This window comes from Oncorhynchus mykiss, chromosome 27 (assembly GCF_013265735.2).
Source record: "Oncorhynchus mykiss isolate Arlee chromosome 27, USDA_OmykA_1.1, whole genome shotgun sequence".
In the NCBI taxonomy this organism is placed as follows: Eukaryota; Metazoa; Chordata; class Actinopteri; order Salmoniformes; family Salmonidae; genus Oncorhynchus; species Oncorhynchus mykiss.
Window position 1 is genome coordinate 24,151,402 of NC_048591.1, and position 21,415 is coordinate 24,172,816.

The following is a 21,415-nucleotide window of genomic DNA, read 5'->3' on the forward strand; positions in this document are numbered from 1 at the left end:
GGAAATATATGGCAATCTACCATATTGGTTATTTATACTTGAATGACTTTTTTTTTAAATGTATTCATATATAGTATTCATTTTCTGTGTCCATGTTGTCCATGACTTTCTAGTAGACAGACCAATAATGGCATTAAATATTATTCTAAAAAAAGAAATGTACCCCAATTTCATGATTACGATCTTGTCTTATTGCTGCAACTCCCCCAATGGGCTCGGTGAAGGTTGAGTCATGCGTCCCCCGAAACATTTCTCGCCAAACCACGCTTCTTAACACCCGCAGCCAGTTGCACCAACGTGTTGGAGGAAACACCATTCAACCGATGACCGAAGTCAGCCTGCAGGCGCCCGGCCCGCCACAAGGAGTCCCTAGAGCGCAATGAGCCAAGTAAAGCCCCACCAGCCAAACCCTCCCCTAACCCGGACAACGCTGGGCCAAATTGTGCACCACCCTATGGGACTACCGGGAACAGCCGGTTGTGAGACAGCCTGGACTCAGCCTGGACTCAGGCATTATTTTCAATTAACTCTGCAACTCTTCTAACTGTTGACATTTTTTTTTACAACTGCCACTAGTTTGACACCAAAACACTGGAAACAAATACATACTGACATAGAAAAATACAGAAAAAATATTAAGGATATTTCATGCTGAAACCATCATAAACAACAATGGTATTCACTAAGTTTATGTTCTGTATTTAAGATATTTTTTCTGCTTTCTCATTCAATTGTTTTTGTTGAAAATCATCCTATTTCATTGTTTCATATATTTTACATGTGATAAGGCCACACAGAGGGCCAGAGATAATTACAGACATTGTAAAAATTGGAAGTACCCAAAAGGGCCAATCTTGTGATCTTGTGGGTCTTGTGATAGATTACATAAAATCCTTGAAAGACACCAAAATTCTTGTAGTTTACTGGTAAACTTAGAAAGTTTCCAAGTAATATACCATCCTTTTGCAACTCTTGTGACAGGGGTGGAGAGAGGCCTGAGGAGGGAGATCTGATCCCCCAGGCCCAGTCATTTACTAATGTTTGACATTGCCACAGAGCCACACCGGAGATCGTGAGGAGATGCAGTGGGGTTACTGAGCTACGGTAGTGGATATGGAAAAACAGCCTCATCGATACCACAGAGACTCTACCATCACAGTTCTCTGAAATACCATGGGTACACTGTAATGAATGTCTTTCCATATCTGATGCAACATAACGGTATGAGTCACCTCATCTCGTCTACATTCTGATGGATGCTACTGATTTTAACCACTTTCCATTCCAAAAGCTCGACCTTTCATTACATTAACTTGCAAAGAAGCTCCATGCTCTGGAGAAATACATGAGCGGTTGTGTAAAAGGTATCTTCACCTGCTCTGATTTGGGTAGCGAGAGCTTTCTGGGTAACTTTGCTGACTACGGGTATTTGAGCAGAACAGTGAACACTCAGAGGCTCCACTACGAATGAGATGCACCGGGTTTAGACACAATGTAATGTTTGAACTTGTGAGTGCAGGTACTGTCCAGATAGCACTACAGATGTAGGATCTTAATTTGAGCCCATTTGCTACAGTAGGAAAATAATCCTGCAGCACCAGGAAATGTAAATGATTATGTGGATTATAATTAATGTACAAAAGCTGGAGAACATATGCATATCCAGGTACTTTCCGCAAGTCCTGGATTGTGTAGGCAAACTCATGGAAAACAGAAAGGAAAACGGGAGCATGAGCAGCAGTGTGCAGCATTTTCATTTCTGTTTTCGATTATAATTAATGGACATTTTTCTTGGGGTTGATACATTTTGCATAAGGGAAAATCAAGTCTAAAATTTGAAAGTAGAAAATTACAAACTTCAGAAGCTTTTTAAAACCTCAACTACACATTTTAACGGTAAATTTCCTGCATTGCAGGAAAGTTCTCCTGCAACAGGGTGATCAAATGAAGATCCTATATCTGCACAATAAAAGACCCAGGCACGGTAAAAGCAGATATTACATTAGAGAGGAGACAGGAGTGACACTCTCATTCACAATGGAGAGATTAAGGAGGCTATTCTTAGATTCATATTATACTCATCCTTTTAATATGAGGCAGTGGTACGAGTGAGAGAAGGGATATCACAGGGAATGACAAAGGAGCAAAAAGACTGCTGCAGAGGACCAGGGTGAAAGGTTGGAGCTTAAGCCTCTTACGGACTGTAAGGCATTAGGGTTGTTCACAGCAGCAGGCATGTTCTGGTGAGACATTTCAAAGAATTTCAATGGAAATAAATAGTGTAATGGAAAGTGGCAGATGGTACTATGTATAGTGCATCTCAAGCTAGCAATATACTACACTAGCTATGCATCTAACCAACCCCCATTTAGTGTGAGTAAGGGACCTTAATACGGTTTGGGACCTTTTCCTAATTTATGTCAATAAAAGGTTGAGCATCAAGGGACTGATGGTATAGACCTCTCAAAAAGATAATGTTCCTATACCAAGGCTCATTTAGCACAATGAAGGATGTTAATACTTTTTTTTAAGGATCCACCCCTTTTTTTCAATTTTTGCCTAAAATGACATACCCAAATCTAACTGCCTGTAGCTCAGGCCCTGAAGCAAGGATACGCATATTCTTGGTACCATTTGAAAGGAAACACTTTGAAGTTTGTGTAAATGTGAAAGGAATGTAGGAGAATATAACACAATAGATCTGGTAAAAGATGATACAAAGAAAAAACCAACTATTATTTTGTATTTTTTTTTGTACCATCATCTTTGAAATGCAAGAGAAAGGCCATAAAGTATTATTCCAGCCCAGGTGCAATTTAAAATTTGGCCACTAGATGACATCAGTGTATGTGAAAAGTTTTAGATTTCTGTTCAAAATATTGTATAAAGACTGCACAAATGTGCCTAATTTGTTTATTAATACATTTTCATGTTCAAAATTGTGCACTCTTCAAACAATAGAATGGTATCCTTTCAATGTAATAGCTACTGTAAATTGGACAGTACAGTTAGATTAACAAGAATTTAAGCTTTCTGCAGATATCAGATACAGTGGGGAGAACAAGTATTTGATACACTGCCAATTTTGCAGGTTTTCCTACTTACAAAGCATGTAGAGGTCTGTAATTTCTATCATAGGTACACTTCAACTGTGAGAGACGAAATCTAAAACAAAAATCCAGAAAATCACATTGTATGATTTGTGAGTAATTCATTTGCATTTTATTCCCCATTTGCAGTTGCAAACCGAAGTCTGGCTTTTTTTTTTTTGCGGTTTTGGAGCAGTGGCTTCTTCCTTGCTGAGTGGCCTTTCAGGTTATGTCGATATAGGACTTGTTTTACTGTGGATACAGATACGTTTGTACCTGTTTCCTCCAGCATCTTCACAAGGTCCTTTACTGTTGTTCTGGGATTGATTTGCACTTTTCGCACCAAAGTACCTTTATCCATAGGAGACAGAACGCATCTCCTTCCTGAGCGGTATGACGGCTGCGTGGTCCCATGGTGTTTGTACTATTGTTTGTACAGATGAACGTGGTACCTTCAGGCGTTGAGCCAGGCAGCCCAAACTGTTGCATATACCCTGACTCTGCGTGCAATGAACACAAGAGAAATGACACAATTTCACCTGGTTAATATTGCCTGCTAAACTGGATTAGTAGTTATAACTAGTGATTATGATTGTTTTTTTATAAGATAAGTTTAATGCTAGCTAGCAATTTACCATGACTTCTACTGCATTTGCGTAACAGGCAGGCTACTCGTGGAGTGCAATGAGAGGCAGGTGGTTAGAGCGTTGGACTAGTTAACTGTGTGTCATGCACAAAGTAGATGTCCTAACCGACTTGCCAAAACTATAGTTTGTTAACAAGAAATTGGTGGAGTGGTTGAAAAACGAGTTTTAATGACTCCAACCTAAGTGTATGTAAACTTCCGATTTCAACTGTATGTCTGCTGCAGAGGGACAAGAGAGAGCCTGAGAAAACAAGTTTTGATCAGTCATGGAAATAAAAGTGCTGAAAACATGTTGGCTCACTATTTAAAAATAAGACGGAGAACAACTTATAAGATGAAAAATACAAGATTTTTGGTGCAGGTATAGCCGACTAGTGCTATCTAACGCTACCTACAGTAGCAAAAAGCTACCCAATGGCGTCATAAAGGTGTTTCAGATCTTGCAAAGTCACATTCCTCATCACCATATATCCGGCTGGCTGGGAGACACTGAGGTTCTCAGCTCATGTCTCCCTATGGCTAATGATCAGGGCTGTCTGATGAATTTCTCCTCATGAACATAAGTAGAGGGAGATGAAGAGTGGAGAAGAGGGGGATCGATACATCCTGCATTTCCAAGACTAGCCCAGACAAACATGGCAAGGAGAAGATGGATGGCCAGAATCAACTCTGAGCGCCTACTCGTGTCTGGGAAAGAGAGAGGAAAAGGGAGAGAGGGAGTCCTCAATGGGGTGGGACTGCAGTATCTATGCTTCCCTCCTCTCTCTGCAGGGTTTTCAACTGATGATCCAGAATCTGAGCCAATAACAGTTAGCCACTGACTGATATTTGCACTGGGCATGTTTTAAAGCTTGGTACTGCAAAGACCAGTCAAATCTGGATGGATCGTTCGATATATTTTATGATTCTTTATGTCCCAAGAAACATCCATGTGTGTATCCATGACACATTTCATGAGGCTTTTTCTTCCCAATTCCAATCAAGTCAGAGGAAATGCTATTGGATGGGGAGTTAACACAGCAACACAAACACAAGGAAATTGTTTAATTTATGTAGCTACCTTGTATTCTGGACCATAGGGATTCCCCCATAGAGCTATTCTCAACAGTGCTTTCACCCCCACAACCTATTCCCTTTTGCACACCATTTGGTCATGTCAGAGATGCTTCCATGCTTTAATAACCGAGGAGGCACATGTCCTCCTTCTGCACATCTCTTCCTGCATTATTAATAGAATGCTTTCAATGAATTTCAAACAGTATGTACAGTGCTTTGATGCTGAGGAGGATTGGGGTGGGGGGAGTCAGTGGGATGGGGGGATTGAAACGTCCTTACAAGCCTAACAACCCAGCCTTGTGCGGAAGCAGTCTAAATTCAAGAAAAATCTCTTGTGCAATTTAGGATTTTATAAGACCTTATAATTCTACCGGCTGTGAGACATGCATATGGGAAATCACTGCTGTTGTTTACCTGTCAAAACACTTCCCAGCTCTCACCAGGGACACAATCTCTCATTACCTTGTCACAATGCGAGGAGCTGAAACTCCTGTCTCAAAACAGTTCATATCATAATCCACCTCATGTTTCTTATGAAGTCACAGTGGAGAAGGTCTTCCTGCCCTCCTGCCTTCCTCCCTGCAGCTCCAAACAATCCCCAGTAGATAGGGAGGCTGTTTCGATAGCTACTAATCCCAGTTCAAAGGGAAGAGCCGCGTCTCTGCATCAGGGCCATGTAATGCCCATAAAATGAACTGATGCATGCCTGCCTGCCCTGTCTGGATGCCTGCGAGCCCTGAGAGAGTGCTACGCTAGGTTATGCTAACGTGGCTCCCATTGCTAGCATCAGCACCACTCTGATTAGGAGATGACAGAGCATGGCACGGGTGCCCACGCAAAAACCACACACAAAAAAAACATACCAAAAGGCACAGAAGCTGGCGGCAGGAGGCAGCCCTTCATCTCAACCACAGCCGAGCCTGTATCTGTTTTATTGGAGCGCTGAGATCGCAGCAACATTGCAGCATTATTGCAAGAACTTTGGGGTAATCTATGCATGAGCTGCAAAGGCATTCAAAGATGGTTAACCTAAAGGCAATTCATTCACAAATACCCTGTGGTTTATATGACCTTTCAGCAACATTGCATGAACATTAGCCACTGTGGTTTCTTAACCAAGACAGCACAGCATACCTCCTTTAAACGTAGGGATAAATATTGCAGTTAAGAATCCTCGGATGACACAGGAAGGAGTATTGTTAGTAGTGAAACACAAGGCTTCAGATCACTCCAGAGGTGATGAGAGACTAATGAAAGACAGGGGAGAGGAAATACCATTAGGGCTGAGGCTGAGCCAAGTGTAAATTGCAATAACAGTGGCTCCGTGAGTGTGATTACTGATGGGGAAAGGGCTATCCTCAGTCTGCAGATATACAAAAGTATGCACGCCCGAACGCACACACACTCACACATGCACAGGGGCAGGGATATCCTCAGTATAAAGTCACACGCACACACACACACACACGCACACATGCACAACAAGAATGTACAGTAAGTAGTGCTGGGAGGATGTGCAGCAGTTAGAGATATGGGGGAGAGCGATATTGGGAGAAACCCATCAAGTGCAAAGCGACACTAATTACATTGCAATAACAGGGAAGAGCGGGATACACAGTGCACCTTTCATTAGGCATTTAGAGTTGTATACTCACAAAAACACTAGGCCGTTACACATGCCTGCACACAGACACACGTCCATACACAAACACATACACATATATGACCGTGCACACTCACACATTGCAAATTCAATGGTGGCTGCAGCAGTATTCACGCCTCTAGGCTGTCAATTATGTGACTTCAAGGATATAAACACACACACGTACAGCAACCACACACACGCACATACATCACACGCGCGCACGTACATCACGTACATCACACACACAAACGATTCCCTGGTCAGGCAAAAGGCAGATGCCGGAATTAATGTACACAAGATCAGAAAAATGTCAGTATGTTTTCCTTCGACTGGGCTGGGCTCCTTGGAGGGCAGTCAGGGTGAAGCTTTACACAGAGAATATTTTTACATGATTTCACCCTGATTTCTGCTGAGAGGTTGCCTTCTATTTTCCTCTTTAGTCAAAATCTCCTCTGCAGTATTGTACATTGTTGCAGATTCTAAAAGGTCTACCATCTCTCAGCTGGACTAGGTCTGGGAATCCCAGGGAACCTATTCATGCTGTCACTCTGCTGTTAGCTGGTGGTGTGGTGGTAGAGGAAGATGGCTCTGACTGGGTTCATAATAGCCGGTGAGGAATGGTTTCTAGACCCATTACCGGTTACACTCCTTCATCACCATTAATTATAGCCTTGCCTTAGGTCCCACCTCCACCATGCCTCTCCACCTGGCTAACATCAGCTGGACAGTAGCCTCACTTGGCCAACACAGACACAGTGGTTGGGAAGTTGAGACTACTGACTGAAGTGAACAGTTATGAGAATGCCAGTATGCTGGTTTAGAGATAGATCTGGCTACAGTTTCAAAAAAGACATACAAAATGTAGCTGTAGAGGAAGGTTTAATCCTCCAGACACTTGATTCTCCTACCTAACATTTCAGCAATCATCATAGTATGCTACTCCCTGTGTTGGCTGTGAAACGAGAGGGCTGCACATTGGGGAAGTTCCTGATTTGATCATCTCTCTTTGTGAGAGAGGCTGTTACATAAACTATGCTGTCATCATGCCTTCTAGGCATGGTGTGGAACATCATCATGTCAGTAATAGGTCAATAGTTCCTCACAATGGTTTTTAGTTTCTCTGTTTTGTGCTCTTGCAAGTAACCAGAGAGGCAGAACTCTATGCTCTGACTGGGGCTTGAGCTGTGTAGAACAAATTATTACAATGTAATCAGTGTTCATTAATTTTATGGTGGAGAGGCTTCTTACATACCGATAGGATAACAAACTGCAACACAGAGAGGAAAGAACTGAAGGCGGACTGTGCGGAATACAATAGAGAGAAAACAGATTATCAGTGTTCTGGAATCATTCAGCACGTGCTATGTTCTAGATGTAAAGCACAAGATGTACCTCCAATATGAAGCTGAGTTTTAAAACAAACTCCACAGCGCAAACACTGTACATTGAGGAGAAAATGAGAGCATAATGAAATACTATTATCATTACAAATGGGGCCAAGTCTTTTTATTGAGTGTCTCTCTTAAGAAGCATCTCTATTCAATTCAATGTTGCTTCATGCTAATGCATTAATATGCCGTTTCATTCTCTGATCAAAGATTAAAGCTTGAGCGAAGTGTATGTGTGTGGGGGGGATTGAATTGAAGGATGTATATATAATATCTCCTATTATCAAAAGTCAGGCTGGAGATGGTTTTCTTTCAGGAGTAGTAGAGAAGGACAACAAGACAATGTCTCACTTAAGGAGAAGGGGAATAAATATCAGCTGTTTGACATTGATTGCCGAGGCTCAGCCGAGGCGCGGCCTGCTGGCATCCTGGGCGGAGCGCTGCTCAACTGTGTTCTCTGGGTTTTCTATTTCATGGCAGTCAAGACGTCTGCGGCTTTCGGAAGTGAACAGTTCTGTCCACGTCAAGAGTATCCCCGCCACTTCTCTCTCTTACACCCACCCACACACATATGCCGATACATGCCGTATCTTAATTTGACCTTGAATACACTACAAATTTGCATTTCCTGCTGTGCATGAAAATTACGGCAACAACAGGATGATCGAATTAAGATACGGCATCTGTACACAGGTGCACACAGAGACGTACACAGACAGACAACCTCTTTGACTGGCTTCGGAAGCTACCTCTACAAGTGATGCACACACTTTCAAACAAAGCATAGACTTGCATACACTGTATAAAACAGTGTAATATTTTTCCTTCCTACTTTAAACTGAAGGTGGTTGCACGATGTTTGTGCAGAAATTATGTGTATTACGCACCCACAGAGCTGACCATAGCAAACCCCTCATAAGGGAAAAACACATAGGCAAACACACACACTCAGACCTCATCCCTTTACTATTTCATACTGATTGAATATGTTTGTGAATTGTGACGCACAATTTCCACAGAAACATAATTGGTGAGTAGTCTTCACCTCTACATGGTCAGGAAAGCCATGACTACAAAGGTAGCTATCACTCCAAAAAAAAAAAGTTTTTCCTTCTTACTAATGTCAATTACCACGTGCAGGGAGGGAAAAAACATATTAACGCTCTTCTTCAAATTATTTCTTCAAACTCGCGTTTATTACACAGCTTAATGAGCCTTGAAATTGGTGAGATTACTTTTTTGTACATTTCTTTCAATAGCTCAAGTCTCAGTGGGAATGGTTTCCCCCTGGATGATGATGACTGTATATGTTGCATGATCACATAAGGGAGCAGAGCACTGCAGTGCTACAGAGAGTATGTAACCACTGGTCTGGGAAATATGTGAGGGAGTCCCCCCTGATCACAGTGGAGTTGCCATTAGCCAGCTGATTTACTTTAGGAGCTACATGGCTGGTTGAAGTCCTGGCAAAACACACAAAAGTGTCACTTTGGAGGCTGGACTCTGAAAATGGAGCACATGGAATGGGTTTGCTTGGACTTAGTGTTACAGGTCCCCGTTTTGGGACTGGTGCAGCAGATAATAGTTCCTGTAACACAGGATAAATAATGAAACAGGAGAAAGTGGCTTCTCATTCAAAGGTTCTCTCAATAATTTTATTCAACATTCTCTGAAGTGAAAACTGTATTTTTCTGTCTTTTCATTGCATTTCAATCTTTTCTTTTGTTTTTCTTTAACATGTATTTAATCATCTGTCTCATAAATCCCTGACATATTAGTTCATACACATGTCAAACATACATCAAATGACACATAAAAAAATAGTACGTTCCAATCCAATTCACATCCTCAAATGATTTACATTTATACCCTAAACACATTTACTCTTAACTTTAATTCACCTGTTAATGTTATTATTATGTAGAAGACTGTTGCCCACTATAGCCCCATAGGAGACTCTAAAACATGAAAGCCTTTAAAGACTGGTATAACTCAATAGAAGTTACTTTATACCCATGCTCAAAATACATTCACCCAGTGTAAGAAGGGCCAAAAGAAAGACAAGACTATTGCAACTGCCATTAATGCTAATTATTGTAAAATGATTGAACAAGCTAGCATAGCGCTAACCAAAGCTAGCAACCAACTGACCCGCGCTAGCAAACAGCTAACCGGAGCTAGTCAAAAGCTATTCGGAGCAAGCTAATAGCTAACTGAACTTTTCTAACATTTACTGTACAACAATTACAAAGTTCTTAACCATCACAGCTACGATATTACATTTTCTATATTGTCAGGAGTCTTCGTTTTTTTCTCAAAGATCAAAGGAATGCACCGTCATCATTTCATTTTACACTCGACAGCCGTTTTCTGTCTCGTATGAAGTTATACAATTACTATGTTGTTCAAAACCATTACAATCACTTCAAAAGGGAAGTTACAAAACTATATTGTGGTATTCAGTGTATTTTTGCACTACTGACCTGCAACACAGGATAAATGATTACATCTGAAAAGATTTGGCATGGGTCCTCAGATCCTCAAAAGGTTTTATAGCTGCACCATCGAGAGCATACTGACGGGTTGCATCACTGCCTGGTATGGCAACTGCTCGGCCTCCGACCGCAAGGCACTACAGAGGGTAGTGGGACCGGCCCAGTACATCACCGGGTCAAGCTTCCTGCCATCCAGGTCCCCTATACAAGGTGGTGTCAGGGAAAGATTGTCAAATTGTCAAAGACTCCAGGAACCCTAGTCATAGACTGTTCTCTCTGTTCTCTCACCGGTGCCCCCGCACATTGACACATTGACTCTGTACCGGTACCCCCTGTATATACCCCCGCTATTGTTATTCACTGCTGCTTAATTATTTGTTTTTCTTATCTCTTACTTATTTGGGGGTATTTTCTTAAAACTGCACGGTTGGTTAAGGGTTTGTAAGTAAGCTTTTCACTGTAAGGTCTACTGTTGTATTAGGCGCATTTGACAAATACAATTTGATTTGAACAGGAGAACGTGGCTTCTCTTTCAAAGGTTCTCTCAATTATGAGAACACACAGGTGAAGGATCGTGTATAGTCCCAGTGCGAAGCAAACACTTCTCACTGCCCCCAACTGGCCAACAGTAGTATAAATGCCTTGCAATGGCGAAACCTTGGAGGACTGACATTTCAGTAAAAGCATTCTTTCCCAATACAAAGAAACAATACATAAACATAAATGTGACCATGCATTTGTGCACGTCACATTAGCATGCAGTGATTGCATCTAATGGGACTATTTTTCTAGGTCAGGTGTCTCAGAGTATGGTGACCATTTTCAAGACCTACTACGCCTGCAATGCTTGGTTCTACTTCTTCAATGCAAACCGTGCCTGATAAACTATCCTGTCCTTTAGAGATGCTGTTCAGACCGAGACAATGAGGACATTCTCCCGATCCATCCCCATGTTTACCACTACAGTATGACAACATAGATGACCTGGAAGCCTCCTGGGCTTATTGGATGTGAAAATCAATAGCCTTTTTTCCATGCCGGACCCCTTTTAGTTTGCTAATCTGTAATGCCTGATGCAGAAACACGGTTGGCATTATGAAGAGATGGATGTTTTATGGATGTTTTGTCTCTGGTCACTGTTACTGGCTCAGCTAACACCCACCACTTCAGGTCGCTTTCAGTCCCAGAGAAACACTTGTTTAGAGGTGGACCGATAGACAGTCTGTCACACGTCACCACCGCCAAACTCATGCCGGCCACAGCCGCAGAGGGTCCATGTGACTCTTCCCTCATCCCTCATCGTAACCACTCTGCCTGTTTTTGTGGGCCACTAGGCAGGAGAGTAGCTTGCAAATTAGCAGAAAAGAGCAAGGTGTTCAATTTAGGCCCGTAATTTGGTGAAATTATGAATCTGTTCTCCAACATGTGCTGCCCCTTGAGGATGGCTGGACCGGAAGCATCCCACATAGTGTCCCCAGGGGAGAAGATAGCCCTCTCCCTGAACTGAAAATGCTAGAGGAAGAAGATGATCTCATGAATATACAGCAAATGGTTACATTCCAGCAAATGTGAATCCTTCTCAAACTCCTGCATTCCTTGAAAAATGTTGTTTTGTTGTTACTATTTGTCGTGTCTGGGACCAAGATAACTATTTGTCATACTATTGTGGTTATACTAATAATACCTACTGTATAATGCTAGCAAATACTAAACCTCAGCGTTTGGGCAGAAAATGGGAGCATAAAACGTGTGCGGCCTTCCTGTTCTTTGGGCAGAAAACGGCACATCTTCTGACCAAATGCACAGAAAATCTAGTGGCAAGGGTGGAATTACTCAAATAAATAAATAATCCCACACAGCCGTTTGTAGTGCTATTTAAAGGATTTTGGCAGCTTGAGCGGTCCGAAAGAGTTCCATGCAGCACTCAATGTCCATTAAGAATTTAAAGAGGAGATTCAGAACTAGGCCACAGACAATTCAAGCAAGAGAAACACAAGGCACGATCGCTTCCTCTCCCTCTTGTTCAGGAATAAGAGAAGTGAAGAATTAGTTTCAAGTTCTACGTTTTATTAGTCGTATGTACAGGATACACATAGCCGCGGGAAGTACGGGTGCTGAAGGTGCTGCACCACCCCCTGATAAATCACAATAAAAAATGTATTAATATTAGAAGAAAAAAAACGAACAAAATGTTTCGAAAAAGACTTGTCCTTCTCGACAATGCAACAACAATAAGAAATAAGAAAATATAATAATACGAACATAAAGTAAATGGCTCAGTAGAATATAATAAATATTTTAGCATAAGCATAATACAGGAAGACACAATTTATAATATTTACACGTGTATTGGGTAAAGGGGATTGGGGGGCAGTGTTTAAATTGTGCAGTATTTAGCAATAATAATAAGAGTCTGGTAGCAGCAGTTGTGTAGCATGAATGTATATATATATATATATATATATGTGTGTGTGTGAATGTGTACTAAGGTGTGGAGAATCCGAGCAGGTGGTCAGTCCAGTTCAAGTGTTCAGCAGTCTGATGGCTTGTAGATATAAACTATCTGAGCCTGTTGGTATCAGATCTCATGCTCTGATTTATCTCATGCTCTGATATTGTCTGCCCGACACTAAGGGAGTGAACAGCTCATGACTGGGGTGTGTGGGGTCCTTGATGATGCTGCGGGCCTTCCTCAGGCACTGTTTTGAGCGGATGTCCTGGATGGGTGGGAGCGCGGTCCCAGTGATGTACTGGGCCGTCTTCACCACCCGCTGGAGTGCCTTGCGGTTGTGGACAGAGAAACTCCCATAAAAGGCCGTGATGCAACCGGTCAGGACACTCGATGGTGCAGTGGTGGAATGCCGAATTTCAGCCGCCTTAAGGGTCTATCAGAGTACCAAACGTGAACATGTATGCACAGCATTGTTGTCAAATATTGGACCTTTGGCAGTCATACTTTTCAAATTCTCATCGCAGCTCACACAATATCTTCAACTGTCAACACATTCCAATTAGTAGAGGACGTGTACCGGAGACAAGTTGATTGGGAATTGTGGGAAGGTGCGGTTCTGGCTGTGCGTTCCCCGCGGATGGTGGTCTCAGAGCCACGTAGCTATGTCACAATCGGAAGCCGGACTATCGCGTGTCAGCGTCTGTGGACTATGATTTATGATGATGCTGTTGCACCCTCTTGACAAGAGTGGTGGTGTTGTTGGTCCATATCAAGTCCTCGGTGATGTGGACGCTGAGGAATTTAAAACTGCTGACTCTTTCTACTGCAGTCCCGTTGATGTCGCAGTTGTAAATGACAACTTGTTCTCAACTAGCTTACCTGGTTAAATAAAGGTGAAAAAATATAGAATTAAAATGTGTATTGGGGCATGTTCCCTCCTCTGCTTCCTGAAGTGAACAATCAACTCCCTTGTTTTGCTGATGTTGAGGGAGAAGTTGTTTGTCCTGGCACCACAATGCCAGTTCACTGTGGGTCTCCCCGAGAGAGACAGTCACCTCATAATCCTGAGCTGGATGAGTAGAGAACTCAATTAAATTCCCATTGAAGCCGACTGTACAATCTCAGAGAGGCAACTACCGTGGAATAAGAAGTTCAGTTCAGCAGGGCTCTTGAGACAAGCCATGAGGGCAAACCTTGTAAACCTTTGAGGTTTGTTTGGGCCACTATAACAAAACCAATCATGTGTATTCAACTTTCCATACAAGGACTGGTTATAGATCTAGACAGGTAATGACGGTTTGATAAACTACTTTGTACAGCGTTCTGACAGAACACAATCACTGAGGGGCTTTATAATGCACAAGGGGAAGTGACAGTTAGTCAACCATTTTTTTTTTTACCTAGGCTAGTCAGTTAAGAACAAATTCTTCTTTACAATGACAGCCTACCTGGGAACAGTGGGCTAACTGCCTGGTTCAGAACGACAGATGTTTACCTTGTCAGCTCAGGGATTCAATCCAGCAGCCTTTCGGTTACTGGCCCAACGCTCTAACCACTAGGCTACCCGCCGCCCCATTAAAGAGTGTTGAGCTGTACTAAGAAGATTTAAAATGTCTCACTCCCATCACTTCCTTTGACTAATGATAAGTCTGTATTTTCCCAAGTTATACAGCTTGCATTGGTATTCACTCCAACCGTTAGTTACAGTACCATTATCTCATATGACTATGCCACCACCTATAAAATAATGCCTTGAAAGTTTTGTCCCATTTCTGTGACATCCAGAGAGGACTTTATCAGGCTCCTGGCTCAGACGGTCTGATAATCCGAGGGGGGATTTTGACGTAGTCACTTTGAGAAGTGCCCGGGTCAGAGTGGGCTTTCAGGAAAGGTTAGAGTGGACCTTGCCAAAGACAAGCGACAAAGCTGTTCTAAGGATCTAATGTCCTTGGATTTCCCTGACGCAAATCATATCATTACTTCTGAGACTCTAATTTCACTTCTGTTAATCTAAGCGGTGGAGTGAGTCATTCTACTTTCTGGAAGAATTCACTTGTCTCCATATGGTGAGTATTACGATCCCAAGATACGGTGTGTGAAAGTATTTTCTCCAAATGCACACTTTGAGTAGAATTGGCCACAGAATACTAATCTTGTGAGTTCAAAGTCGTAACAGGTCTGATGCAATCAAAATCACTACAGGGATCTCTTCTGTGCTCATCCAAGAGACAGGCAACTCCCAAATGAATTATGAGTTAAGAGAGTTTGAATGACAGATGTTGACTGTCAGCAGAAGAGATGATTTATGGCCACCTGTCAGGCAGTCCCCTGGACCAACACCACGGGAAACGCCTCAAATCACCAACCACATCATAGCATGTGTCTTTACTCGATCTTCGTCTATTGCTAATTCATCCAGAAAGACATAATTTCAGTCCAGGCAGCAGATTTCTCTTCCACTTGAGTGAGTTTAGAAATGAGCACACCAGTTTTGCTCCATTTAGCCAGTAATGGGAGTTGAAAATGCCATCAATAACACAACAGCTTTAGTCACCCAACCAGGCCGGCTGAGACTACTAGTGACCGTTTGGAGACGTCTGACGCAACATCCTGTTTCACCTCAGTAACCTTGCCTACAGTTTGTTTTAGCAGAGATGAGAGGCCGATGATCCTCAAGAAAAACAGCACGAGTGCATCCCATATTCCACAGGCGTAGTAGTAGACACCAACATTCACCCTTGCCTGTGCTGCATTTTCCAGCGCTATACCATAATTTCTGTGCTACCCTGAAATTGGTGGCAAATTGCCACTAGATTTAGTGAAGGAACTAAATCTTCTGAGGGGAAGGTCGGTCTGGAGCTCAGGCTGTGCTCCCTCATTAGAGTCATTACCAGTCGAGCTCAGATAATTTACCACACCATCCGTTACACCATTTACCAGTGTCTTTAAATGAAGCTGGTTGTCAACTCACACTCAGAATAGAATGAATAAAACACTATTTAAGATTGTCTCTGACTTTACACTAGAGTTTTAAAATAACTTGGTAGACACTTTTTAGGCCAACAAGAAGCACACAACCCAATGAAGTTCCACCTCTCTGATGTCAGATTAAGTTAGCCCGTTGTCAGATTAAGTGAGCCCGCTACTCTTCCTGGACTCCAGGAAGAGTAGCTGCTACTTTGCAACAGCTAATGGGGGATCTTAATAAAATACCAAATACCAAAAACTCCCCATCCACAAAAAGCAACCCACTTTACTTTCCAATATGCAACTTCATTTCAAATACACAAATCCTCTCAGACACATCATTCATCATTGTGAATTCAGTGTTGAGTAATGTCCGTAAAATGGATACAAGAGACTCAACAAAACTTAAAATGACACGGTTCCCATAAGAACTATTAAGCTAGCTTCAATCCCTTTCCCTAAAAATACCAAAGCCATACTAGGATATTTTCCAATCTCTTGAACATATTAAGGGAAAATTGACACATTTGGGTTACATTAAATTCACGTTATTGCAATGAGCACTAGAGATTTGCAAAGGATGCTGGCCAAGATTTGTTGTTCTGCCTTGCAATAGCAACCTACTCTGCTGTTTGGAAAATCAGATAAAAAAATCCTGCACGGCATGTGAAGCAAAGAGAAAATCTCGATCTGTGTTTGATGAAAATCAAATTTCTGATACCAGTATATGAACATCCAATGAATGGGAACATACTGTATGTATATTCATAATTGACTATTCCCAATCACGCTCAAACAGAAAATGTTTTAAAAATGATTATGTAATGCATGGTTTAAATGCAGACAAGCGCTTCTACAGAACTGTACATTATGGTGTTCCCTGATGATGTTTGTCTCCATTACATATTAGATTGGTCTGGAGACCCCTGCAATCCCCAATGTGATGTTTTCTGCCCCAAATCCACGGAGTGTACTGCTGTAATGATTTTCTGGGAGGAAAAAGATGTTGTGTATGGCAAAAAAATTGTCACTCTGCTAATTCAGCCCCCCCATCGCCACCCACCCACTCATCTCGTGAGGTGAGGGACTAGCATACACGGGGAGGGTAATGGAGTGTTGCTGACACAGCTGAAACAGAATAAATGATTCTGTGGAATTCTATGATGGTGGTTTTCATGCCACAATGTTTCATTTTATCAGATGGGATACCCACTAGTCAAGCAATCGATTGTTGTCAAAACCTTTCAAATCTGTTATTCCTCACATCTGAGTTGATTTAGGTTTCACACTAACTAATGTCACACATAAAGCACTCACATTTTTATAAGAGGGAAGTTGTGGAAACCTAATGTCTGGATAAAACACCAGACTGGAACACCCTAACATTGTAATAACAGCCAGATCCATTGTTTCCTGATTCATGCAGTTACAATACAGAGAGTATCAAAGTCCCCCCACAAGGACGCTAATTTGAGCTATTCTCATTCAGTCTTCTGATAAATATTTACCCCCATAGAAAACCCATTACAATGAAAGACACATTCACATACTTGGCATGTTCTACTTGCTAACTGAGTCTCACCCATCAGCCAATGGACAAAGTGGTGTTATTGCCCTCCAATGCATTTCTCCTAAGCAACAGGCTTAATAAGACATCAATTTGTTTTATTGATTTAACTTACCAATAGGCATTGCCTCTGCTAGATGCAGTGCAGAGGCCTATTATAAAACTGTGAGCAGAGCTGGAAACATTTATTGGCGGCAAGATAGTAATCAAACAAATACCACACACATTACAAGGACTTTTTATTTTCCTGGAGATACTTAAAACCTCTTAAAGCACAGTATGTTGGTGAGTGTTGAACACAGACACAAGTGATTTATGATCTTCTAATTGGAGCAAATAGCCAGTTACTGTAGATCTTCATAGCCTGTTAATAAAGGTCTAGATAGTTGATATACAGTCCGTTCGGAAAGTATTCAGACCCGTTCACTTTTTCCACATTTTGTTTTGTTACAGCCTAATTCTAAAATGTATTAAATCATTTTTCCCCTCATCAATCTAAACGCAATACACCATGACAAAGCAAAACAGGTTTTTAGACATTTTTGCAAATGTATTAAAAAAAACAGAAATATCTTATTTATTGAAGTATTCAGACCCTTTGCTGTGAGACTCAAAATTGAGCTCAGGTTAATCCTGTTTCCATTGATCATCCTTGAGATGTCTCTACAACTTGATTGGAGTCCACCTGTGGTAAATTCAATTGATTGGACATGATTTGGAAAGGCACACACCTGTCTATATTAGGTCCCACAGTTGACAGTGCATGTCAGAGCAAAAACCAAGCCATGAGGTCGAAGCAATTGTCCGTAGAGCTCTGAGACAGGATTGTGTCGAGGCACAGATCTGGGGAAGGGTACCAAAAAAATGTCTGCAGCATTGAAGGTACCCAAGAACACAGTGCCCTCCATCATTCTTAAATGGAAGAAGTTTAGAACCACCAAGACTCTTTCTAGAGCTGGCCGCCCGGCCAAACTGAGCAATCGGGGGAGAAGGGCCTTGGTTGGGGTGGTGTCCAGGAACCCGATGGTCACTCTGACAGAGCTCCAGAGTTCCTCTGTGAAGATGGGAGAGCCTTCCAGAAGGATAACCATCTCTGCAGCACTCCACCAATCAGGCCTTTATGGTAGAGCGGCCAGACGGAAGCCACTCCTCAAATCAAATCAAATGTTATTGGTCACATACACATATTTAGCAGATGTTATTGCGGGTGAAGCCAAATGATTGTGTTCCTAGTTCCAACAGTGCAGTAGTATCTAACAATTCACACAAATCTGTGCTTAGCTACCCCATAAATTCATGGTCAGGGGGATGATTTACTCTTGCGAGGTTGCACTTTATCCCGACAGAGGAGCATTGCCATTTGGAGAGGCTAAGCCTATTTAACCCCTGTGTGTCATTAGAGAAGGAAGATCCCTCAGTTTGCCCTGCCTGCCCGTTGTACCCAGTATCAGTCTGGCAATGTGGGAGGCCACACAATACAACAGCAGAGCATCTATTCTACACAATCCACCAAAGTTCCCTATCCAGGCCAGCAACATAAGTATCCCCTGAAGCAGCTTAATATTGTAGAGTAGGGAGAAGCGACAGCCCTCCAGTCTCTCAAAGGCAACCAATCTGGAGAGATTGGGATGTGCTGCTTATCCTTTGGCTCTGGCCTGGTCCATATATGCAGATTTATACCCTAAAATACAGCCTGTGCGTTGAAGATTAAATAACTGCCTTCTGAAACCTTGGTAAAGCCTTCGGCTACCAGCAGTGGCAGTCTCCTACTTGAATCGATTACAGTGCAAACCCTTGAACTAGGATGAAAAGCGTTCACAGAATATCGGAAAAAGTGCCTTCAAATCTTATATCTCTGTGCCAAATCTGATTTCCCTGTACTCTGTCCTAACTCAACTCATGGTAATATAGGTAGATGAATACAAATTATTATTCTCAAATTCCCTTTTCCACACACAAAATAAAAGCTTTACTGATCACAGCTGAACATCTCTACCCGAACTGAACCAAACAGATCCATTCAGTACAGTAATATTATTACCCCCCAACCCTGTTATTAATAACAATATATCAAACTGAAGCAGGGAAGTAACCACTTGCAAAGTGCAAGATAATAAAACAGTGGACCTATAGTAGCTCATGTGTCCAATCTGATTGGTGCTAGTCCGCCCGGATGCTTCCGGAGCAACTGCAAGGCCTCTTGAGTAGAATAAAGCAATCCAATCTGGGGAATGGGAGTGCGATGATGTGTGAAGATGTCAGCACGGAATTAGAAGGGAGAGGAGGACAGAAAAGCACTGTCTGAAATCAGGATGGCAATTATTGGGGAGCTGTCAAAATCAGATTAAATGCTCAATGGCTCCTCTGTGATTCCATCCATACAGTGCCTCCAGAAAGTATTCACAACCCCCTGACTTATCACACATTTTGTTGTGTTACAGCCTGAATTTAAAATGGATTAAATTGAGATTGTCACTGGCCTACACACAATAACCCATAATATCAAAGTGGAATTGTGTTTTTTTTTTTTTTTTTTTTTTTTACAAATATTTAAACATTTAAAGGTGAAATTTCTTGAGTCCATAAGTATTCAGTCCTTATAAACGCAACACAATTTCAAAGATATTACTGAGTTACTGTTCATATATAAGCAAATCAGTCAATTTAAATGAATAAATTAGGCCCTAATCTAGGGATTTCACATGACTGGGTAGGGGTGCAGCCATGGGTGGGCTTTGGAGGGCATAGGCCCACCCACTTGGTAGCCAGGCCCACCCACTGGGAAGCTAGGCCAAGCCAATCAGAATTACTTTTTCAAAATGCCCTCCAAGGCCTACTCAGGCCCATCCATAGCTGCACCCCTGCCCAGTCATGCGAAATCAATAGATTATGGCCTAATGAATTTATTTCAATTGACTGATTTCTTATATGAACTGTATCTCTGTAAAATCTTTGAAATTGTTGCATGTTGCAGTTATATTTTTGTTCAGTATAGATGAGTCCATCAACTGAGTGAAATACATTTTCTCCACGCTGACATATCTGTCATCATGCAATCTGTATCTGCAGCAAAGGAGGAGGATTTTCCAGATGGACATACAGTAAAGAAGTGATTCACTTGTTTTTCCAGCAAAGGCAAGACATTCTGTTAAACCCACCATGTCTTCCAGCTAAGGTCTCTTAAATTCAGTCCTAGCCTGGAAATATTGTCTGCAGATTTAGGTGTAGTGAATATCGAACGACACCTCTGTCATCCCAGTTTAAATGTTTTGGGGTTATTCAGGACAAGTGTCACATTCCAATAGTCCCTTAAAGTGGATTTAAACAGCTTTTTCAATGAATGAACATCCAAGGTCTCCTGGATTTACTCTAAAATAGGAAATAAGGAGAGGCAAATGCAAATTGGTGGAACACAGCATATGGTCTCTCACTGCAGTCGTCCAAATAATTGGTAGCTTTCTTTAGATATTAAGAACTCTAATTCTCCAAGGGGCTGGAACATGTGGTAATGACCTGGCAGGATGGATCTGGGCTGAGCTTATGCTAATTTCACGTCACGTAATTAGCATCCCTATACACTCTACAGCTGGGCTGACTTGTTCAAAAGTGTTGCAGGTCGTAAAAATTAATGGTGAGAAAAAAAACACATAAGACCACACCCAATTCCTGCACATCCACTGACTTCATTATCTAACACGTCTGTGTTGGTGCATTAGGTTACAGCACTGTGATACAAGACTTCTTCGATCTTAATAAGTATATACGAAGATGTGGCGTGGAGGTGCTGAGGTAAGATGAATAAGATCCAAGAATATCCTACAGTTCATTTGAATGCTGTGTTCCGAATATGAAATTAGTTGGATCAAATCCATGACCACTGACACTGCTGATTTGACAGTAAGATGCTTCATCGTGCCACTGTACATCTTGCAATAATATTGGATTACAAGCAAGTGTGCATTGATGTCTTAATGCGATTAAAAACGGACAGAAAATTTGTCTAGTAAAGAGTTTCTTCCCTGGACTAATGTTTGATTTTTCTAAAAGAGCTTTCTCATTACACACCAACGAGGAGAAGGTGGTATCTATCTTCATCATAAAACAGGGGCC

General features: G+C 41.8%; 1 protein-coding gene across 1 annotated transcript in view; it reads right to left on the reverse strand.

The window, feature by feature from the left end:
- pcp4b (Purkinje cell protein 4b) overlaps positions 1-21,415 on the reverse strand; it is a 45,822-nt gene that overhangs the window by 15,225 nt on the left and 9,182 nt on the right. The gene's annotated exons all lie outside the window — the stretch shown is intronic.